General features: G+C 40.2%; 1 protein-coding gene across 20 annotated transcripts in view; it reads left to right on the top strand.

The window, feature by feature from the left end:
* SMYD3 (SET and MYND domain containing 3) overlaps positions 1 to 25,162 on the top strand; it is a 745,976-nt gene that overhangs the window by 326,418 nt on the left and 394,396 nt on the right. Inside the window, exon 6 of one of the 20 annotated variants that reach the window (XM_086344979.1) lies at positions 1 to 25,162. This exon is cut by the window's left edge and continues 4,138 nt beyond it. The exons of the other annotated variants lie outside the window; for them this stretch is intronic. The gene's annotated coding sequence lies outside the window, so the exon portion shown is untranslated. 20 annotated transcript variants of the gene reach the window in all.

Here is a 25,162-nt window from a genome sequence, read left to right as displayed (position 1 = left end):
CTCCATAATTAGGTTAAAGTTGTGTTCTTTCTTTGAAGATTTCAAATAATTTACTTTTCCAAAATGCTACTGCAAAATAAACTCTGTAAAATGGATAAATGAAGGTACAAGGTTGCTAAACAATTTATTCAGGAAATAAATATGCTAGTGTTAGAATCCAGTTTTCAGCTCTCTCTGTTAGGCTTCTCAGTTTTCAGTTGTGTGTAGGTATCTGGAGGACATATTACTTCGACGACTGGTGCTTGGCATACAAGTAGCTGAAGTAATACCATATCTCAAAGATGGGAGCCTTGCATCCCCTTTCATATTGGGGAGTGGATCCCAAACTAGATCACCCTAGTCTATGTATTTGTTTCATAAGTCAGTAACTTGAGTTCTGCCTCTTATAAATAAAATTATACAAATTAAGAAAATATCCATACACGTGGGGAACAGAAATTCTGAGATTTCCTGTGTTTCTGTGTAGAGAGGATCTTTGGTTGCCCAAAGTGCCATTCGTGAAATGATACATAATTGCTAGCATTCTTGAATTTCCCAAGTCCTGTATGTGGCAAATAAGATGTCAGGCATACTGACATCTTATTTGCCTGTTCCTGAGCCGTCTCGGCTTTGTTCCTGAGCTGTCTCGGCTTTGGAGGGTGGAGAGGTGAGATGCTTTTCATTACTGTTGTACATAGACAGACTTTTTATATCACAGCTGCATATCATTTCAATGTCACCTCTCCCTTCCACTGGAGTGGAGACTAGGCTGTCTGTTTGAAGGAAAAGTACAGGAGAGACATTTTCCTCCACTGTGGTCACTTTCATTGTCTGTAGTGTGTTCTTGGTGAGACCTCCATTTGCCTTGCTCTCTTGAGACACTGTTCTCTATAGTCGTTCCTCTGAGTGAAATAGAACCTCTAGGAATAGAATGAGTTCTCCTCTGTGCACAAGAGCATTTGTTTACACACCATGTTGGCCTCCAGTTTCTGCTGCTTCTCAAGGGTGGAAATGCATGTGGAGAGAGAGATGATAGTAATTATCATAGTTTAAAGTGATCACTTTACTTCTCAGGAAAAAATATGATGTACATACTATAGAAGAATATGTCATTTCCATGGTATTTCGTTGCTTTTTCCACATCTCTTTATGGTTTCTTATATCACAGACTCTCTTTATATCACTTTTGAGGAGTGTTTGCGAAAGGAAACATCTCTTGCTGGAAACTAGTGGCAGTCAGTTCTGTCTATCCAGGGGTTCTTATGTGCAGATTCTGCATCCACAAATTTAACTGAGGATCAATTTTTTTTTTTTTAATTCTAGGAAGTTCCAAAAAGCAAAACTATAGTTTTCTGCTTGCCAGCAACTACCTACGTAGATTTACATTGTACTAGGTATTATAAGGGACTTCCCTGGTGGCTCAGAGGTTAAAGCATCCACCTGTAATGTGGGACACCTGGTTCGATCCCTGGGTTGGGAAGATCCCCTGGAGGAGGGCATTCTCTGTATTCTTGCCTGGAGAATCCCCATGGACAGAGGAGCCTGGCGGGCTACGGTCCATGGAGTCACAAAGAGTCGGACACAACTGACCGACTGAGCACAGCACAGTGCAGAAATTATAAGTAATCTAGAGATGATTTAAATTGTTCTGGAGGGGGACTTCCCTGCTGGTCCAGTGGTTATGACTTGATCTCTGGTAACTGAGGTCCCACATGCGGTGGAGCAACTAAGCCTGCACGTCACAGCTAGAGAGTTCATGCGCTGCAAGGAAGATCCTGCGTGCTGCAGCTAGGACCCAGCACAGCCAAATAAATTAATATGAAAACATAAATTATAGCACAGTATGTAAATATGTAGGCTATATGCAAATATTACTCCATTTAATATAAGGGACTTGAGCATCCTTGGATTTTAGTCTAAGGGGTTCCTGGAAGCCGACTCCCACAGATACCAGGGACAGCTGTGTAGTGACTGCTACCCATTCTCTTCTGCCCTTTGAGGTTCTGAAATCAGGTGGCAAGTATTTGCATCATGACTCTGAGAGAAAGGTGTTAGATATTTAATATTCTTAAAGATGCAGAATTTTTTAACTTTCTTATTTGGAGATATTCAAATTAAGGGGGAATAAAAAAAAGATCTGCTTGCTGAAGAGGCCCTAAGGAGACAGATGCTCTCAAAGCAGATTATTATCTTTCTTTACTCCCACTCTTAGACATAATTAGATAATGGACAGTTTTAGATTTCTGACACAGATGTGGGGGATGGTCCCCTCAAGGGATTTTCAGAGCGAAAAGTTAAACCCTTATTGGTTCTTTTTGTAATGATATTAGGGAGTCAATCATTACTTTGAAAACTGGCAAATAAAAGGAAAGCAGTTTTTAGCATGCTTCCCTTTACAAACTATATCTCGTGTTTACCAAATAGTTGATCAAACTGTCTCTCTTTAAAGAGGTTTAGTCCTGATAACAGAGGAAGGGGTCAGAAAGTCAGGATTTAATATTTTGTGACCCCTGGTAATTTGATGAATCCAAGTGGTAAGTACCCCTTTTTATGGACATCACAGAGAGGCAACTTGAGCTTGTAGGTCTCCAGTACACAGCTTCTAAAGAGTTCTTGCCAAAATTTCAAACTGTAATCTGATCTGGCCTCTTTCTCTGTCTACCCATGGACTGGAAGTACAGAGGGCAGGGGAACAGACTGAATTAAATATCATGGAACTACAATTTTAAGAATCTAGACTGGGCAGTTCTACAGGGCAAATGACTTTGTTTCATTAGCTACAACAGCAAAAATGCAACAGAAATAAAAAGAGATGGAGGGCTTCCCTGGTGGCTCAGTGGTAAAGAATCTGCCTGCCAATTCAAGAGTCACAGGTTTGATCCTTGGTTCGGGAGGATCCCACATGCCATGGAGCAACTAAGCCTGTGCAGCACCACTACTGAGCCTGTGCTCTGCAACAAGGGAAGCCGCCACAATGAGAAGCCCGAGCTCCCCAAGTAGAGAATAGCCCCTGCTTGCTGCAACTAGAGAAAGCCCTTAAATGGCAATGAAGACCCAGTGTAGTCAATAAATAAATAAACAAGATTGTTTTTTAAAAAGATATGGAGGGGAAATCTATAGATTAAAAGAATTTATGGGATATGTCAATTCACCCTACTATCTAGACCTTTTTTGGATATAATTATATACAAACTATAAAAGACGATAATAGGTGAACTGTGAACTTCCAGATGTTCAAGCTGGTTTTAGAAAAGGCAGAGGAACCAGAGATCAAATTACCAACATCTGTTGGATCATCAAAAAGCAAGAGAGTTCCAGAAAAACATCTATTTCTGCTTTATTGACTATGCCAAAGCCTTTGACTGTGTGGATCACAATAAACTGTGGAAAATTCTGAAAGAGATGGGAATACCAAACCACCTGACCTGCCTCTTGAGAAACCTATATGCAGGTCAGGAAGCAACAGTTAGAACTGGACACGGAACAACAGACTGGTTCCAGATAGGAAAAGGAGTACGTCAAGGCTGTATACTGTCACCCTGCTTATTTAACTTATATGCAGAGTACATCATGAGAAATGCCGGGCTGGAGGAAGCACAAGCTAGAATCAAGATTGCTGGGAGAAATATCAATAACCTCAGATATGCAGATGACACCACCCTTATGGCAGAAAGTGAAGAAGAACTAAAGAGCCTCTTGATGAAAGTGAAAGAGGAGAGTGAAAAAGTTGGCTTAAAGCTCAACATTCAGAAAACTAAGATCATGGCATCCAGTCCCATCATTTCACGGGAAATAGATGGGGAAACAGTGGCTGACTTTATTTTTTTGGGCTCCAAAATCAGTGCAGATGGTGATTGCAGCCATGAAATTAAAAGACGCTTCCTCCTTGGAAGGAAAGTTATGACCAACCTAGACAGCATATTCAAAAGAAGAGACGTTGCTTTGCCAACAAAGGTCCGTCTAGTCAAGCCTATGGTTTTTCCAGTGGTCATGTATGGATGTTGAGAGTTGGACTATAAAGAAGGCTGAGCATCGAAGAATTGATGCTTTTGAACTGTGGTGTTGGAGAAGACTCTTGAGAGTCCCTTTAACTGCAAGGAGGTCCAACCAGTCCATCCTAAAGGAGATCAGTCCTGGGTGTTCATTGGAAGGACTGATGCTGAAGCTGAAACTCCAGTACTTTGGCCACCTGATGCGAAGAGCTGACTCATTTGAAAAGACCCCGATGCTGGGAAAGATTGAGGGCAGGAGAAGAAGGGAACGACAGAGGATGAGATGGCTGGATGGCATCACCAATTCAATAGACATGGGTTTAGGTAGACTCTGGCAGTTGGTGATGGACAGGGAGGCCTGGTGTGCTGCGGTTCATTGGGTCACAAAGAGTTGGACACGACTGAGCGACTGAACTGAACTGAATAATGGGTAAAAGGTATAGTGCCTGAATGATATTAAGGAATTCTTATTACTATCTTAAGGGATTATTACATTGAAGTTTTAAAAATGAAGCCTATAATTATTTTTTAAAATATTTATTTACTTATTTGGCCCTTAGTTGTATCACGCGGAGTCCTTTGCTGCGGTGTACAAGCTCTCTAGTTGCAGTGTGTGGGCTCAGCAGCTGTGGTGGGCGGGCCCAGCTGCCCTGTGGCATGTGGAACCCTAGTTTCCCAAGCAGGAATTGAAACTGTATTCCCTGCATTGCAAGGCAGACTCTCAACCACTGGACCACCAGAGAGTCCCAAACCCTATAAACATTGCCACATGAAATGATATGATATTTGGAATTGGCTTCAAAATAATATAGGAGAGCTAATGACACAAGGTATAAATGAGGAAAGATTGGTCAATATTATTGAAGCTGAATCTGAGTTTGTGAGCTCTTCTCTCTACTTCTGCATATGTTTGAAATAATCTGTCATAGAATTTTTTTTTCTTTAAGAATCTTATGTCAAGATATGTAGTAAGGCTTTGGGAACAATGAAAAGGAAGTTGAGAGAGAAGAAAAAGAGATATTAAGTGTTTAGCATGATACTTGGTATGTTTTATGTATTGAATTGTATTGGCTATAATTATTGCTAAGCCATGCATGCACCCATGCATTTATCCAATTACTCTGTTACTTATTTCAGTAATAATTTATTGAGTGTATATGATGTGGCAAGCACCGAAACACTTCTATAAATCACGTAAAAATAGAGCCCATCACACCCAATGGTATTTTTGGCCTGAACTCATTCTACAGAGTTTCTGAACTGTATGTGAATAGCTTCCAGACTAGAGGATTTTAAACGGCATTGTGTCATGTCCTGCCTGGCTTCATTCAAGTTTAGTGTTTAATATTCTTCTCAGGGTAGCTCTAACTAACCATCTGCTGGGTCTTTGCCTTCTTTTTGAATCGTCCAGCTCTTAAAAGTCACAAGTGCCACCTCTTTGACTCCAGAAGGACCATCTCTGATTTCTGGCCTGGTTCATCCAGTGACTTCCCATGGAACAGGCAGCTCCAGATTTATAGTTGAAATCCTATGGGAAAGCTCCCCCCCCCCCCCCCGCCAGTTCACCTTTAGAACTGTTGTTACACTCTGGAAGATTTTCCAATTACTACATCTAATTACAAGGAAGAATAAATTACTGAAGCAAGTTAAATTATCATGTGTGTCATAACAGTAATTAACATTCAAATAGGAAACTGCTCCCATTTTTATAAACATCTGAAAGTAGAGGCAGCACCCCTTTTGAAAGAAGGAAGTTACAGGGTCTGAAACCTGGAGTAGGGATGGTCTGGGAGGGTTTCTAGATTGTGCCTGTGTGCTAAGTAGCTTTAGTCAAGTCTAACTCTTTGCAATGCTGTGTAGACCATAGCCTACCAGGCTTCTCTGTCCATGGAGAACCATGGGGTTCTTCAGGCAAGAACACTGGAATGGGTTGCCATGCCCTGTTTCAGGGGATCTTCTAGACCCAGGGATCGAACCTGCATCTCTTATGTCTCCTGCATTGGCGGGTGGACTCTTTACCGCTTGAACCTCCTGGGAAACCCAATGTTTAGAATAGTCTATCTGGATAAGATTGATGTAATTGGAGAGGTTGATTTTTTTATTGTTCCTGTTTTAATCTAAATTCTTAGAAACATCAACTTGTCTCTGCATGTCTCACTATCTACTTTGTTCTCATGACCATACATATTTTCTTGGCGCTTTTTTTCTCCATATTTCAAATAGGACTGGACACCAGTCTGCTCATAGGACATTTCATGTGCTAGCATTGCTTGGAAAGCAACTCACAGCCTTCTCAGAATCCACTTTTCAACAAGTCCCTGTGCATTCCTTAACCTTTTCAGTGCTCTTCTGTCATGAAAATGCTTGTTCTTCTCCTGAGTGGTCTCTTGACTTGGTATTGTGTCTTTGAGCTCCTGTGTAGAGTGAACATACCTTTCTTGCTCAGTATAGTGCCTAGCCTAGCATTACTGTGTCTAGTAATTTACAAATTCTTATGGGGAACACATGTATACCTGTGGCAGATTCATTTTGATATTTGGCAAAACTAATACAATTATGTAAAGTTTAAAAATAAAATAAAATTTAAAAAAAAATTTAAAAGTCCAATAGTTTAGGAGGCATCTCTTTTTTTGTTTGTTTTTAATTTATTTTAATTGGAGGCTAATTACAGTATTGTGGTGGTTTTTGCCATACATTCACATGAATCAGCCATGGGTGTACATGTGTTCCCCATCCTGACCCTCCCTCCCACCTCCCTCCCCATCCCATCCCTCAGGGTCATCCCAGTGCTCCGGCCCTGAGCACCCTGTCTCATGCATCAAACCTGGACTGGCGATCTATTTCACATATGATAATATACATGTTTCAATGCTATTCTCTCAAATCATCCCACCCTTGCCTTCTCCCACAGTGTCCAAAAATCTGTTCTTTACATCTGTGTCTCTTTTGCTGTCTTACATATAGGGTCTTTTTTTTACCATCTTTCTAAATTCCATACATATACATTAATATACTGTATTGCTTTTTTTCTTTCTGACTTACTTTGCTCTGTATAATAGGCTCCAGTTTCATCCACCTCATTAGAACTGATTCAAATGCATTCTTTTTAGTAGCTGAGTAACATTCCATTGTGTATATGTACAACAAGGAGGAATCTCTTTTAAATTATGTGGTAATGGTGTACGGAACTAGTACTAACGGGTCTGTAGCTGCTTTTAACCTCATTTGGTGAGTAGTGTGTAGGCAGTTAAAACTCAGCAAGGTTTGGGAAGATCATTTTAGTCTGCCGTTAGTATTTGGGATTATGAATTGTTTTTATTTATTTAGTAGACTACTAACCTGATGAAAGTGAAAGTGGAGAGTGAAAAAGTTGGCTTAAAGCTCAACATTCAGAAAACGAAGATCATGGCATCTGGTCCCACCACTTCATGGGAAATAGATGGGGAAACAGTGGAAACAGTGTCAGACTTTATTTTTCTGGGCTCCAAAATCACTACAGATGGTGACTGCAGCCATGAAATTAAAAGACGCTTACTCCTTGGAAGAAAAGTTATGACCAACCTAGATAGCATATTCAAAAGCAGAGACATTACTTTGCCAACAAAGGTTCATCTAGTCAAGGCTATGGTTTTTCCTGTGGTCATGTATGGATGTGAGAGTTGGACTGTGAGGAAGGCTGAGCACCGAAGAATTGATGCTTTTGAACTGTTGTGTTGGAGAAGACTCTTGAGAGTCTCTTGGACTGCAAGGAGATCCAACCCGTCCATTCTGAAGGAGATCAGCCCTGGGATTTCTTTGGAAGGAATGATGCTAAAGCTGAAACTCCAGTACTTTGGCCACCTCATGCGAAGAGTTGACTCATTGGAAAAGACTCTGATGCTGGGAGGGATTGGGGGCAAGAGGAGAAGGGGACGACAGAGGATGAGATGGCTGGATGGCATCACTGACTCGATGGACGTGAGTCTCAGTGAACTCTGGGAGTTGGTGACGGACAGGGAGGCCTGGCGTGCTGCGATTCATGGGGTCGCAAAGAGTCGGACATGACTGAGCGACTGATCTGATCTGATCTGAACCTGTCTAGAATTTATTTAGAAAATCGACACCATAACTCTACCTTGGATAATAATGAATTGTTATGGTTTTTGTTCATGTTCTTCTTTGAAATTTATAAGTTCTTAAATGATGTAAGGATAGTGAACAACAGGATCTAATTTAAGAAAGCAGTGGTCTTAATATCATAAATAGGTATCTCTGGTGTTATGAAAGGTTTGACTAAGTCATGGATATAAGCAGAGATCTTTTTACCCTCAGACCAAATATGAATCACAATGATTCCTACAATAAGCAAATTGTAAGACTGACAAAAATTTCAAAACTTCTCTTCCTTTTGCTTTATATTTAAATAGAAATATTATGTATTTCTACCAATTTTAGTTAAAGTCTGTAATTTGGGGATTCATACAGTATGTTTGTCTCTTCTTTATTTTTCTCCTTTTTAAAAAAATTGAAGGTGTGAAAGTGTTAGTCGCTTAGTTGTGTCCGACTCTTGTGACCCCATGGACAATAAGTAGCCCCTTAGGCTCCTCTGTCCATGGGATTCTCCGGGCAAGAATACTGGAATGGATTGCCATTTTCTATTCCAGGGGATATTCTGGACCCAGGGATCGAACCCAGGTCCCCTGCCTTGCAGGCAGATTCTTTGCCAACTGATCCAGTAGGGAATAGTTTATTTACAATGTCATATCAGTTTCAAATGTACGCCAAAGTGATTTCATTATGCACACACACATACACATATATTCTTTTTCAGATTCTTTGCCATATAGGTTATTACAAGATATTGAGTGTATCAGTAGTTGTTCCCTGTGCTGTGTGACAAGTCCATGTATGTGTTATTTTAACTCAGGAGTGGCTAACCTCACCACCTAAGGGAAGAGCCAGCATTGACCAGCATCATTGACAAAAGTCCAATATAAGTGTATTCTCATTGCTTTGAAAATGTTTTCCTGTTGCTGATTTTAGGCCATGTATGTCATTTCTGTTTTAAATAACAAAAAATTACTTTTTGGTCACGGTATCAGTTCAGTTTTAAATGCTGTCTTTTTTTTTTTTTCTTTTTTTATGTTTTCTGTATCTGCCAAGGTCCGAAAAGCCAAATATGGCCCCAAATTTTGGTTCCCTTTTTGGATTTGGATGGCAATGGGAGGATTTAGGAATGACATTTAGGAATGACTGATGGGCTGGAACTCATCAGTGTGGTTGAGGGAGGCTAATTTTGTTTACTGATTTCCAATTTTGCAACTCTGCACTTGTTTCTGAGACTAAGTGTTGTGTAAAAAGATAAGGATTATTTTGTGGTCACTGGTAATGGAGTTTTTGTTGGGGCCTGGAGGAGGCAACTGAAAGGAAAGGAGGATGTTGGAATGGAATAAAAAATGAGCTCCTTAGCGACTTTGTGTAACATTAGCTTAGACTAGAAGACTTGTTCCCCATTCTCTTGCTGCTCTTGAATAAATAAATACCTATTCTAAAAGAACCATGGAAGATGTAGTAACTTGGGTCAATGTAAATTGCTTTTCATGTGGAATGTATTTAAGATGGAAACTCCTTTGAATAAATTACAGATTTGAAAGAGGTTTCTATTCTCTTTTATCCCGCATAATATATATCAAATTTGTGGCTAATTTACACATTTCATTTACAATGTATTTAAAAGCCCTCCTCAGTGAATAGTTGGTAATTAGATGATTGACATATTCTAGCACTTGACAATCATACACACCAGTAAATTGTCCTCTATTTTTCAGGAGTATCTCCAACAAATATTTGAAACTTCCCTTAGCAATTGCTGTTGAGCAAAATTATAGGGGACTGATGGATACTGTATTTCCATAAATGGAATGAATGCTCATGCTGTAACACCCCGTCTTCCCGGATGGTTTATGAAGTACTTTCAGATCTGTGATGGAACAAGTGGTTCAACTTGAGTAGGCAGATATGAATATTTATAGTGTTTTAATTCTTAGGTAGTGAAGGAACTGTAGAGTTTAGGGTACCTCTAAGTGCAAAAGTTTCTTATAGAAAAAAAAACTAACCTTTTTTGCTTATTTTTTTTAATATGTGAATAATTGTTATTCTAAATCTCAAAGATCAGAGCAGTTATTTTGTAGAATGCTTCCCTCGTGATTTAGTGGTAAAGAATCTCTCTGTCAATGCAGGAAACATGGGTTCCATCCCCAGGTAAGGTTCCATCCCCAGGTAAGGAAGATCCCCTGGAGAAGAAAAGGGCAACCAACTCCAGTATTCTTGCCTGGAGAATCTCATGGACAGAGGAGCCTGGCGGGCTTGAGTCCATGGGGTCACAAAGAGCTGGACACTACTTAGTGACTAAACAATAGCAAAAACTTATCTCAGGGCTACTTTTTCTTTTATCTCACATAACAATTGGAAAATACTGTGTTTATTGTCATAATTCATATTGAAATTCAACTTTAATTTTTGGTGCAACAGAGGGATAGTTACCATGTCACAAAATACCATTATATAAGAGATAGAGAAGGAAGTTTGGCATCCTGCAGTCCATGGGGTTGCAAAGAGTCAGATATAACTTAGCAACTGAACAACAAAAACAGAATTTCATACTCAAGTATGATTTTATAAATAAAATTAATGCTCGTGTCTGTATGACCAGTGTCACTTCTGCATGGACTGTATGACTTCTTGCCTGTGTGCTAAGTTGCTTTAGTCATGTCTGACTCTTTGCAACCCTAAGACTGTAGCCCGCCAGGGTCCTCCGTTCATGGGATTCTCTAGGCAAGAATACTGGAGTGGGTTACCATGCCCTCCTGAAGGGGATCTTCCTGACCCATGGATCGAACCCATGTCTCTTCTGTCTCCTGCATTGGCAGGCGGGTTCTTTACCACTAGCACCGCCTGAGAAGCCCACATGATTCTTTAATCATACTTATATTTTTTCCCTCAAGTACTCTTTATTTAAATTGAGTTACAATTCATAAACAATAACAGACATAGACCTAGATATAATTCAGTGATACTTGAATATTGATATGTAGGTATTCATGTAACACACACATTCATGTACTCCCATCAGTATGTAAAGCATTTTCATGATTTTAGAAAGTATTATAATATTATAGTATTCCTGATTTTAAAATTGGCAGAGAACTTTGGAGTAATGATCAGAGAAAACTTCATTTCAGTCTATTAGGTGTTTAGTAGAGGAAAGCATGATAGAAAAAGGAAGATGTATTAAATATTAATAATTTAATAGTTGAGGCTCTGTTCCTTGCATGAGTTATTTTAGCTCCTAGAGTAAATCCATTATTAATAAACAAATACTGTAAAATTTAAGATATTTACAGGTGACTGCACTCTCCTCCTCCCTCAAACTTTGTTATTGAAGTAAAATTATAGGCAAGGCAAATCAGGCAATTAAACTAAAAGAAAGGGATTACAATATTAATTTCATATAAATAGAATTTAAGATTAAAAAATTTAATGGAATGAATTTTATCTCTTTCATAAAAGAAATAAAATTGGGTGGATGCCAGGACAGAAGGAGGTGGGGAGTTGGGTGAAATTCTTTAAAGGATTTAAGGGGCACAACCCTACTGTTATATAATAAATAAGCCATTGGTTGTAATATCCAGCATAAGGAACATGGTCAATAATACGGTAGTAACTTTGATTGGGGACAGATGGCTACTAGACATATGCAGTGTCAAATTGATGTATGCAGATGTCAAATCATTATGCAGCACACCTGAAACTAACATAATATTGTATGTCAGCTATATTTCCCACTGAAAGGAACTATACTGTTCATTCAGATTCAGTTATCATTGAGATATCTAATTGATTCTTTTTTGTGCCAATGTTAATTCAGCCCTACCCATTCCTTGGGAACTAAGAAACTGTAATTATTGGACCAAAGTGGAAATCATAGTCATTCCCATGTCATGACCATAGCAAATTTTCTGATTAAAAAAAAAAATATATTGGAGGGTGATTTGGAAAATGCCATGTATTTTGCTTGCAGAAATCTCTGAGAAGTGTTGTTAGAGGCCACAACTACCACAAGGAATGTACAAAAAAAATACAAACTTTAAGAAATGATAGATTAATTGGAGAGACATACTAAATTTGTAGATGAAGGGCTAAGCATTATAAATATGGCGGTCTTTCCAAACTAAGTATTTTTGAGACATTTCTTCCAGATGATTATTTAGATTTTACATGGAAGAATCGATAGACAAGATAGTGTAATACACAGAGAAGTCACAAAAGAATTAGCCTATAAAAATGTGAAAAAATATTTAATCTTACTAATAGTCAAAGCAAGACAAGTAGGGAAATGCCATTTGGCAGAAATTAATAAGAAATGTTAATGCTGAAATGTTAGCAAGAACTTAAGTCACTTCCATGTTACTGCTATTGTTGTTTGCACTGATTTGTGATTGGTACAAAGCGAATTTGAAAGTATTTATCAAGAGTGTAAAATTATTAATTCATAGTGATCCTATTTGGTGCAACTAGTATTTTTCTTTATTTTAATGGAAAAAAAGAAAAGGCCCAGCAATGTGAAGTGGTTAAATGAATTATAAGTGAAACTAAAAAGAAGTTACTTGAACCATTAATCATTTTTAATAATATGGGGAAATAACCATGGTACAATATTAATTGAACAATATGTATGTATATATATAAAACATCAATCTGATATTTTGTAATCAGATGTATTTCTGGGAGGGAAGAAATCATAATATGTAAATTCTCAATTTAGGATAACACAAAATAGTTCATTCTTGCCTGTGATAACCAGGAACTATACCAAAAATATCCCTTTTCTTAACTTATAAATACCTAATAAACTGCAATGTGGTTTTATTTGATTGCTAGTCCATGGTTCTCTGCTAATTTTAAAATTAGGAATTCTATAATATTATAAATTAAAATATTATAGTACTTTATATGGTTATAGATATTCTTCGTGTACTTATGGGGGCATGAGTCACATGAACGCCTATCAGTATTCAAATTAATCAGATTATATCTAAATCTATACATGTAATTCTTTGTGAATTATAACTAAATTGAAAAAACAGTGTTAGAAAAGTATAACATGTATGTAGTATACATTATAGTATATATAGAGTCCCTTTCTTTTTTCTTTGTATTATTCTGTGATTTGGAGACGGCGATGGCAACCCACTCCAGTGTTCTTGCCTGGAGAATCCCAGGGACGGTGGAGGCTGGTGGGCTGCTGTCTATGGGGTTGCACAGAGTCGGACACGACTGAAGCGACTTAGCAGCAAGAGCAGCATTCTGTGATTTCTGTACTTTCTATAATGGTCAGAAAATAAAAAAAGGGGCAGCATCCAGAATTAAGCTGCAACAAATTCTGATTATCACCAAATTTGAAAAATCAAAATCATTTCCATAATTTGGGAAAAATGAGCTTATTAGTTACATTTTGGACCTAAGCTTCTTGCCATATTTGTGGAGTTGGAACTCAAACCTGGAGCTGCCAGTGCATTGTATGTGCATTACCTTATTCTGCCTCTTAATTGTTCTTTAACTGTGATCTGGGACAAGCAAGAACATTTTGATGACTAATCCAGGACTAATTTCTATTTGCTTTCCTAAGAACATAATTTGTGTTTTTTACAGTAAGTTCACTTTTAAGCTTGCCCATTTCATATATCATATAATTAGAGGTTTTTCAGAGAAAGTTTTTTGCTGTGTAACAGACTTTCACTAATTTCCCTTCTCTCTACTTTGTAAATTAATTTTGGCATTTTACCTTTTCATTTACTGATTTGTTTCCTTCCTTTTGATTTACTAATTTTTGACCACCCCTTCCATCTTATTCATTTGTTCCAGTATTGAGAATAAACTTGAATTTACCCATGACTCTTAGTTCCTTTGCATCTATCCTTTGCAGAGCTCATGAATTATAATCTAAGTTAATCAGTATGTCAAGGTTTAAATTTGCTGGTGGAGGGAATGTGGGGAAGGAGATACATAAGCCTTTAGAAAACTCAAGCTCCCTAAGGAATTCAAGTGAAGTCAGGACTTCATTCCTTTTTAAAGCAATGTAAAATGACAGGAAAAATTACAGGTATGAAATTGTATATTATAAACAGAAGATTTAATTCAACCAGAGTATATAGTAAGAGCAAAGACCCTGAAGACATTGGAAAAGACCATGATGCTGGGAAAGATTGAGGGCAGGAAGAGAAGGGGGCATCAGAGGTTGAGATGGTTGGATGGCATTACTGATTCAATGGACATGAGTTTGAGCAAGCTCTGGGTGATAGTGAAGAACAGGGAAGCCTGGCATGCTGCAGTTCATGGGATCGCAAAAAGTCAGACACAATTTAGCGACTGAATAACAACAATATAGTAAGAGATATTGAACCCCTACCCTGGAAGAACTTTTCGTTACCAAATCTGGGATAGACTTGGAGCACAGAGGCCTTTGCCCATTGACATTGGATTGGTGTCACATGTTACAATGAGCGTGCGTTTCTAAAGACTGCAAAGCATAAAGGCAGCAGCATAGACTTAGCAGAAAGATGCATGTGACTTTTGGATGTGAGTGGGTGCACTGCTTGACATGATTCCCCTGGTTGTGATGAAGTTTTTGTTTGTACAGAAAGGAGAGAATCTTGATGCTTCTCAATAATATGGTTTATTGTTCCTACTCAGTGATGGATAGACATTTCAAAGAAATGACAGTTATAAAATACTGTAGCCTGCAAGCTTTCTCCATCTTTTTCATTCTAGGGACTGTATGATGGGACAGAGGTTTGGTCCTTGTTTAGTGTTTGTATCATCAAACTTTCTTTGCAGATGTGGGTTCTGCCTTCTGTTCTACAGTATAAGAATGCTTTCCTATGTTGTTAAAAGGTATAAAGAACAATATTTTATCAATTGCTTTTCATTATTTTGAGACCATTTTGTACTAACATTTATACTTAACATACTTCCTTGCTGGAGTTCCCTTTTCCCTTGCATGGCTGAATCTGGCAAAGGTTCATGCATTTCTCCCGTCTCTATGGGAAATGTAATTACATGGAGATGCTGTCTCTACAAATTTTATTGATTATTGACAATTTTATAGTTCTTGCTTTGTCTTGGACACAGTTAAGTATACTACATTGATTAAATTATTTATTGCTCATCACACATCCGTGAAGTTTAGTATTAATGTCTTCATCTTACAATGGGAATCTCTGGTTCAGAGACATAGCTCTGTCAAGGTCATAAAGATAGTCAGGTACAGAGTGAACCCAAGCAGTCTGATTTCAGAACATAACCTCTTAACACTATACTGTTAACATCTTGTTTTGCATCTCAGCTGCTTGAAGCAGTATGTTTAGAGACAAGTATCGGAGTACCTTGCTTAAAAATGACTAAAAGACAAACAATCCAGTTTAAAAATGGGCCAAGGGCTTGGATAGACGTTTCTCCAGGGAAGTTATTAACGAATACAGGAAAAGATGCTCAAGATCATTGGTCATCAGGAAACGGTGAGGTACCATTTAACATTTACTAGGATAGCTATAATCAAAACAGTGGAAAATAAGAAGTGTTGGTGAGGATACAGAAAAGTTAGAATCTTTGTACAGTTCCTGGTAAGACTGCAAAGTGGTACAGCCACTGTGGAAAACAGTTCCTTAAAAAATTAAACATAGAATTATCATGGGACTAAGTGACTCTACTCCTAAGTATATCTCCAAAAGGACTGGAAAACAATACTTAACAAATATATGTACACATATGTTTGTAGCAGCACTATTATTAAAAGGTAGAAACATCCCAGATGTTCATTAATAGATGAATGAATAAGCCAGTTGTGTTGTATCGATACAGTGGAATATTTTTCAGCCATGAAAAGGAAGAAGTGTTAATGCATGCCATAGCATGGATGAATTGCAAAAACATTATGCTAAGTAAAGGAAGCCAGACCCAAAAGCCCACATATTGTATGAATCCATTTATATGAAATATCCGAAAGAGATAAACCTACAGAGATAGAGCTCAGATTGGTGGTTTCCAGGAGTTGTGGGAAGAGGGAGTCAGGAGCAACTGCTTAATGAGTACAGGGTGTTGTCCTGAGGTGATTAAATGTTTTGGAACTAGGTGGAGGTGGTACTTCTACAACATTTTCAGTGCCGTAAATGCTACTGAGTTGTTCATTTAAAATTTTTAATTTTTGTTATATGAATTTCACCTCCATAAAAAATTAGATGAAAATGAGCAAGCTATCCCGCATCACCTGGCCGACAGATATTGCTGCTTTTAAGGAGCACATGCCTGCATGTTCTATGGCAGAGCAAGGCAGGCAGGCACTATCCGGCAAACATTAGGTTGAGTACTTGACGTGTGCAGGGCACAGTGATTGACATGCTTCCCAGGCTCTAGGATCCTGCCATCTTGAAGAATTAACAGAGGCTGCCGCTCTGTGTTGACTGAGCTGACACTCGGTAAATAAAGGGCTTAACATTTTGGATAAGCAAAGAACTAACATGCCTTTTCCCACAGCAAGTAGTAAGAAGAGAGTCACAGGCCTTCAAGCGTGTTCAGACAGCGTGATGCTATCTTTCTTCTTGCTCGTTAGGTTAGGTTTCAGTCATGCACAGTGGAACAAATGATTCAGGTGAGAGGAATGTTCCTGAAAAGAGCCCTGTACTCATCAGTACCTGTACTCATCGGAATGTAAAGGGAGCCTCCCATTGTGTGGCCCAGTGTAGCCAGTGCCCAGACGTTGTTCCAGTTTAGTGTGGGCTTTTTGATGTTCTCAGGTTCTTTTCTAAGTTGGCTAAGAGTTTTAAGTATACAGTGCATTCATCTCAACAGTATCCCTGAGGAGCTTAAAGAAAATAGATAGTATTTTCCTTAAAAAAAAAAAAAAAAGAAGGGAAATTTGGGATACGGCAAGGGGAAGCAGCTTGCCTGAGGTTAGGTAACTGACCTTATTTCTCTGAATTCCTCACCCCTTCACTTCAGATGTATGTGTGCAGAGATATTTGCTCCTGTATAACCCTCTTGTGGTACTGAGCTTGTTGATTCAGCTCTATCTACATTTCAAGGTTTTTTACCCCAGACATGGAGTGATAAATGAAAATGTTTATTTGCAGATGTTTGAATCATTGTATTCCCCAAGTATTTCTGCCTAGTTGGACAGATTTTATATGTCTCTCTGTTAAGTAAATTTATTAAACTATAACCCACCTTCTCCCCTCTCAAACCTCCCATTCACTTTTACCAGTTGTCAATTAACCTAACCTAAAATATACATTCCAGTCTCTGGGGGCTTCTTCCTTTCGCAGTAAATCTTGCCTGAGAATTTTCCTGGCCTGAGGCCATTCCGGTAGAAGAGTCTTTCAACCTTTAATCCTTCACTTCTGCTCCTTACCCCACTCCTCAGCATCTTTCCTCCACCTGTCCCTCAGTTCCCAGGGGAAAGGAGTCTCCTCCTACTTTCTGGATCCCACTCTTTTTTATTCTTTCAGGGACCTCAGTCCACCAAGTTATTCTTCATTAGTCTCTCTTTTCAGCTTTTAAGTATGGTTAAATCTTTCCTATTTTAGGAAGGGAGGAAGAGAGAAAGGAAGAAAGAAAGGGAAAAAAACCCAAAAAACTCCTCTGTCCCGACTGTTTCTCTACTTATCCTGGAATCAGTCTCTTCTTTCACAATCAAAACTGAAATTGTCTGCATTCTGACTGCATTTTCGTACATCTCATGGGCTCACCTGCCCAGTGCAGTCTTAGGTTCAGGCCTATAACTCAGTTGAAACTGCTCTAGTTGATGTCACCCTGTTGCTAAATCCAGTGAGTCCTGGATTCTCTTGGTATTGACTCCACGGTGCTGAAAACTTGGCCTCTGTGTACCAGTGCCAAATCAAATCTCAGAGACAGTTTTGGGTGAAGTAGAAAGGAATAGCTTTGTTGTCTTTGCCAGGCAAAGGGGTACACGGCGGGCTCATGCCCTTCAAAACCATGTGTCCCAACTTGGGGTGGATTTGGTGAGGAGTTTCATAGCAATGGTTTCAGTGTGGGGTTGCTGATAAGGATCAGGGCGCTTGCAGGGCCTGCAACTCCTTTAATCTGGCCTCAGGCATTCTCCTGATGAGTTTGTATGGTTAACATCAAGTAGTTAACATCTTCCATTTGGTGGGGGTTTTAGTTCTAGGAGGAGCTCAAAGACATTGTTATGTGTGTCCCTTGAGGTGGAGCCAGGACCCTCTCCCAAGGCTGCACCGTGGTGTCTTGGCTGCTCTTGCCTTGTCTCCGTATCCCCTTCCTTCTGTGAGTGGCATCTGTTTGAACCTGCCCTGTGGAACTTGGGGAAGCTCTTGGAGGCTGAAGCCTATTCCCTCCAAATAAGGAATGAGGGAATGAGGGACACAGAAGTGTTTCTGTGCCCAGGAGCCCTACGGGGTCCTGCTCAGTTTCATCCATGACATAAAAAATGTGTGTACTATGGATGGCTCCTACTTGAAACACTTTCCTAGTTTAAGTTTAAATACTTTTTTATGTTTGTGGCATTTTCCCCCCTTTTTTCCTTTGTCCTCTACACACTCTATATCTGGGTGACCTCATTAATTCCTATAGGTTCGTTACCATATATATGTGACTCATCCCCAAATTTCACCTGTGTTTTAGTTTCCATTGTGTGTTTCCAGCTGCTAGCACAACATGCATTCAGTCTTCTGTGAGGGAATGAATAGACTAATGGATGGATATTTTCCTAATGGCACTGATTGCTCTCCCAAAGGTATTGGTTATTACTGTTTCTATTAGTCACCACTTAAAATAGTGTAAACTCCATGTGAGCAGAGACATTGTCAGTCTTGCTCACTGCAAGGACAGCGTGCCTGGCACGTGATAGATACTCATTCAGTATGAGCAAGTGAATGAGTGGGTGTCCAGGAAGATCCTAGTGCTGGGAACAGCTCCTCTCTGGACCTGGCCACGACAGTTACTTTTTTCACCTTCAGGTGTGTTTCTCATGGACATCACTGCGAACCGCAGTTAGTGAGCTTTTTTTAATCATAGTCCCAGCAGTGCCACTCGTCCCTGTATTAAGTAGAAAGAATGTTTTCTAAGAAATCTTTCTTCCTCCCTCCATCTCTCCTGTTACCTGAAAACTGTTTTTGCTTCTTGGTGGGTCCTTGAGCCAAAAGACACAACCAAGCCAAACATCAGGAGAAGGATTTATTACTTGCAGCAGATAAGGAGAACACTGGAGAACTTTTCCCAAAGCAGTGTCTCTCTGAACAGCAAAACTGAGGAAGCTTTAAGTGAAGGGTACATGCCTAGTCATGAGGGGGCTTGAGCAGAAGACAGTTTAGTATAGAACTGGGGCAAAGTTTGCTGAGTCCAAGCTTTAGCTGATTGGAGTCTTGAGGGTCAGGTTCTAACCAGGCTGCGGTGTCAGCAGGTACTTAAGTCCTCTACCTGGGTGGGAGCCTTGGTTCCTGCAAATGACTCACAAGTGTGTATCAGATTGTTCTGTACATCTTCTGAGGAAGAACTAAGACTACTGTCATTTCTCGATTGCTTTCCTTTTGTTCCCATAGTCCCCCACGTCCTTTAAGGTCATTAATTACTTAGATCCATTCAAGGCAAGCACTGTGGCCAGCTTACACCACAAAATGGCTTTGGCCAAAAATGGCTTCTCTTCTGTCAAAAAAAATCATGCCTGGTTCTCTTTCTCCAGGGACCCTGTTCCCCAGCTGTTTACAGAATATTGAAAGCAGTCCCATATCTCATAAGAAGCCTTATTTTCATGCCATCCTCCTTCAAGTCCCTTTCCTAGGAACCTCCTGGGAAAAAACAGCTGAACACTACGTGCACATTTAAACTTCGTGTTCTGAATTGACTCAGCTAGGGTGGGAGTGCAGAGAAGGCAATGGCACCCCACTCCAGTACTCTTGCCTGGAAAATCCCATGGATGGAGGGCCTGGTAGGCTGCAGCCCATGGGGTCGAGAAGAGTCGGACACGACTGAGCGACTTCACTTTCACTTTTCACTTTCATGCACTGGAGAAGGAAATGGCAACCCACTCCAGTGTTCTTGCCTGGAGAATCCCAGGGACGGGGGAGCCTGGTGGGCTGCCGTCTATGGGGTCACACAGAGTCGGACACGGCTGAAGTGACTTAGCATAGCATAGGGTGGGAGTGAAAGAGGAGGCCCTCAGAGAACTTGAACTAAACACAGAAACATACCTTCTGTCTTGAGTATTTCTTTTATTTAGAGGATCTTTTCTTTAGATCTCTGAATCTTTGGTCTTCAATTCATGGAGATTCTGACTTTTGTAGAGCCTTCTCTCAGTTCCCTTTACCCTGAGGCCCTGAGGTGTGGCTGAAGGCAATGTACCAGCACAGCGGGGGGGTATACATAGTGGGCCTGGTAACCTCCGGGTTTCAAACGTATTTTCTTTCCATCCACTGTCTTCTTTGTTTTGGTTGTTATTGTTGTACTTGTTCCTTTTATAAAGTGACAACAGCTAAATTTATTTGTCAACATAAGTTCCCTTTTAAAGAGTGTCTATATTAATAAACACTGAGCAAAGGAAGCTAATCTGAATTGGTGTTTTTACTGAGAGCACTCTAATTAAACACAGGCTGATAAAACATCAACCAGCTCCTTATGCCTCTTGGAAAATCTGATCTTTTTTCCTAGTCTAGCAGGCTGAGACCTGATTGCCTTTATTTCCAAGCTCAGAGGGCCATAGGTAAACAAAGATTAGAATGGCCTTGTGGTGAATATGCATAAGCCTATGAAATACAAGTATACATTGGTTAAAGAGCAATAACATTGTTTTCGCTTTCATGAATGCTTAACAGTATTATAAAGACATGAACATGTTGTCTATTTCAGTGAACTGCAGCCTTATCACTTGATAGGTTTAACTATTTTCAAGGTCATTTCTTTTTATAAAATCAGGGCAAGCTGGAAAATGTCAAACAGCCCCTAAGTATAGAATGAACTCCTATTTTCATTGTCATTTTATAGTCATATGTAGTTGTGGTTTTGATTTTCTAAGTTACAACCAGTCATTGAGTGTAGAAGTCACAATAATTTATAATATTAGGAACACAGCATCTGTTATCTCACCAGCCATTAATGTGCCAAGGATCTTTTCAAGTGAAAGAATGGCAGAAAAATAATTGATGTGTTCTGAGAATATGAATATTTAAAGCATCAGGTTAACAATACAGTTGAAGGTGATTAACTGTGCAATAGGTCACTACAGTAAGATAAATGTAATTGAGGCATCCAGCTGAAAGGATTATGTACTTAGCCCCTAAGCCACTTAGGATATATATTAAGTAAGCTGCTGGCACCCTACCATTTCAACTGAAAATAATTTTTCCTTGCATAAAGCAAATACTACTAACATAAGATCTTCAACATGAGTTGTAATTATAACACTTACATAGGAAGTTGGAAGTTGTTCATTATGTAGTATACGGCATAATTCATATCCTTTTATGGGAATCCTGACATACTAGTAATCTCTACCTCTGGACTAACCCTCACATGTTACTGTGCTTGAGAGTTTGAGGTGATTCTGGAGTAGGCATCATAACTAAGAAATCTGATCTCAAGATTCAAGATTTTTTGCTGCCACCACTTGTTAGGAAGTGCTCATTGTTTTGTAATGATGCCTGAAAACCATAGACCCCTCAGCATTGTATAAATTTGGATTCAGAGGTAACACAAAAATCCAGATCCTTCTAAATAGGAGATAAGAATTTTAAATGATCCAATAACATTCATACTATGCTGTTAATTTAAAAAGAATTCATGTGCCTGGTGTGGCTGCAGTGTTCAAATCAGTTGGCTACAATCTTCAGAAACACTTCTGTGTTTATGGTGTTAGTCCAAGTTCTCTCTGAGGTGACTTGTAGCCGTCACTTGTGCCCAGGATCTGACAGACTCCTTTTCCCAGAAGCACCGCCACCCCCAAATGCAAAGTCTCTTTAGCTTAACCTAGTTCTGGTGGGTTCTCTTGGAATAATTGAAGTAAGACTGTCCCTCCACTTAGGCAGTTTGGAGATGCTGCCTCTTCAGTTGACGGTCATTTCTGTGTGCCGTGACTTCACTATTATGCTTCTTTTTCACTTTGGAAAAACTGCACCTACAGATGTAGCCTGTACAGTTAGTCTTTCTCTGACAGATTTCCCAAGGCAAAACTAATTTAGCTTAGCCAGCCAGATACGCTGCAGCCTCACTCACTTGTACAGGGAGCTCAGGGTTCCACCACACTGCCCTCTTCTCCATTCCCAAAGCTCTCTGTGCTCCCTCAGGAGGCACACGGGCTTTTCCCTCTGTAATAACCATCTTTTCACAGACACACATGCACACACACACATATGCACACGCACACACTGTTGCTGGCAAACTCTTACTTCCGAATGAAGCCTGCCCTAATCCATATGCACTCCTACTGGCAAACCTCCCATCTCTAACCCAGACTAGGTTGTTGTTATTATTCAGTTGCTAAGTCGTGTCCAACTCTTTGTGAGTCCATGGACTGCAGCACGTCAGGCTTTCTTGTCCTTCACTATCTCCCGAAATTTGCTCAAACTCATGTCCATTGAGTCAATGATGCTATCAAACCATCCCATCCTCTGTTGCCCCCTTCTCCTCCTGCCCGCAGTCTTTCCCAGCATCAGGGTCTTTTCTAGTGAGTTGGCTTTTCGCATCAGGTGGCCAAAGTATGGGAATCAGTCCTTCCGCTGAATAATCAGAGTTGATTTCCTTTAGGATTGACTGGTTTAGGTTCCCCTATTAAACTGCTACACTCTTCATTATACCTTGTCATTTTCATCATAAAGCATTTATCACAATTGTAATATTGTAGCTGTTTATTCATTGGTTTAATTCCATGGGGGTGGGATTAATGCCGGTTTTGTTTGCTAATGTATTCCCAGGGCTTAGCACCACGCTTTCTGTGTGAAGTGTGTGATACATACTTGTTGAATGAAATAATCAGCATTCATAATTTTGGTTTGAAGGCTGCTATTAGTTTAACTAGGGAAGAGTAATATGAGGGTCTGGATAGAGGCCAGAAGAGTCATAGCTATATGTTGAAGGAAAAATCAGGACTTGGAAAGACATATTCCTGCCTGACAGTTATTTGAAATGTGCTCTTCTTGGGCAGATCTGTATCTGATTATCTTTTTAGGCTTTGGAATAAAAACTTTTATGTCATATATTTATCATCAAAAATTTATTAAACAGTTACTATGTTGTGGGCACAGTGCTAGGCTCTGGATATGTTGTAGGAAGGGGGAGGCCCCCCTTCAGGGCCCCAGGAGTGGGCTCTTGTCTAACACTCAGAAAAGAATTGTCCGAGGAGACACGTGCTGACAAAGCAAGAGATTTTATTGGGAAAGGGCACCTGGGTGGAGAGCAGTAGGGTAAGGGAACCCAGGAGAACAGCTCTGCCACGTGGTTCGCAGTCTCAGGGTTTTATGGTGATGGGATCAGTTTCCGGGGGGTCTTTGGCTAATCACTCTAATTCGGAGTCTTTGCTGGTGGCGCACACATCGCTCAGCCAAGATGGATACTAGCGAGAGGGATTCTGGGAAGTGGACGGACACGCGGTCCTTTTGACCTTTCCCGAACTCTTCCGGTTGGTGGTGGCTTATTAGTTCCGTATTCCTTACCAGGATCTCCTGTCATAAAACAACTCATGCGAATGGTTACTAAAGGACCTGGCCAGGGTGGGCGGTTTCAGTCAGTGTGCTTCCCCTAACAGATACAGCTATTGAGGAGGTGTAGAAGTAAATCAGTGACTTCAGTAGAGTGTGATATGCTGGGGTAGAGCATCTTCAGAATGAAGTGGGGCATGAAGGAGGTCCCTCAAGTCAGACGTGGAGGCTGGGGGAGGCTTGCTGGAGGCAATGAGGCCTGAATTGGTTTTTTGAAGTCCCCATAGGAGATGTAGTTTTATGAAAGTAGGTGCAGCATGGAAAAGTGGGAACAGCCTGTGTGTGGGGAGGAGGGATGTAACCTGGTATGCAGAGGAGACAGAAGGAGCTCTGTCTTAACTGGTACTGGGGGGCACGCAGGTGAGGCGCAGTGTAAGTGGAGGCCAGAGGGTGGGGCATAGTTGGGGTGCTTGGAACCACTGTAATACACAGTAATGTTACTGAAAGTTACACTGAAAGTCATTGGGCCCCAGAGAGGAAGAGACATCTCTGGAGGAAAACAGACCTTTTTAACTACCACAGAGAAAACAGCGTGTCACACTTGGGAATCAGGGTTCAGCCACACCAGGTGCCCCTGCCAGCTGCGTTTGCATTTGCAGAAGACTCTACTTGAAGGTGCTGGGTGGTGGTGGTGGGGAGGGGGTTGCTGAGAAGTGAGGGGAGGGAATGAGGTTCATCTAAAGCAGTTGCTGGAACTCAGGGCTTGTCTGACCTTACTGTCTGTCTCAGCATGCAGGGCAGTATCCTTCAGGGCGAGAGGTGTAAATCCCTTCCATGTGTCTCTGCCCTGGAGACTCCAGAGAAGCTCCAGCCTCCTCCCCTTCTTTGAGACTCACTGCCTCCTTTTAAGCTCCCCAGATTTAAAAATAATGGCTTGTCCTGGGTGTGACATGATCTCTGAGCATTTGCCCAGTGCCTGCCCACAGGATGCACCTACAGAATCACTGCTGCCTGCCTCTCGGGTCATGCTGGAATCCTGCAAGCTCTAATGTGAGGCTGGACAACTGCCACCTTCCCAGCTCCCTGCTCCCTCCGTTTTCCCAGACCTCTTTATTCTCCAATTCCTCAGGAAACTCAGTTACCTTTATTTCATTATGCAGAGCAGTTTAACTCTCAAACATCCTTAGGCTCTGGGCCCACCTTTGCAAATCCAGAAGCTCATTAATGTTTCACAGCACTGAAGCGCTGGCAGGAGCTTTGAAATTTCGCTCTTTTCTTCTTGCCTCCCTAGGTATCTCAGAGTGAAAAGGAGCTGTGTAGAGATTATTTTCCCACTAATATGAGTTTCACTCCCCCAAACTTCAATATCAGAAAGAGATACAGTTTCGATTTTTAAAGAATTTTTTTTTTCTTCCCATACGTATTAGATAGGTAAAGAATCACATGGAAATCTATCTAGAGTACCAGGTAAATGAAAATATTAGAACAAATAAA

The sequence above is a fragment of the Bos grunniens genome, chromosome 16, assembly GCF_055505025.1.
Source record: "Bos grunniens cultivar Pamir isolate PY7600 chromosome 16, Bosgru_T2T1.0, whole genome shotgun sequence".
NCBI classification, from domain to species: Eukaryota; Metazoa; Chordata; class Mammalia; order Artiodactyla; family Bovidae; genus Bos; species Bos grunniens.
The sequence above is the reverse complement of the archived record's forward strand: the minus strand, read 5'-3'. Positions and strand labels throughout refer to the sequence as shown.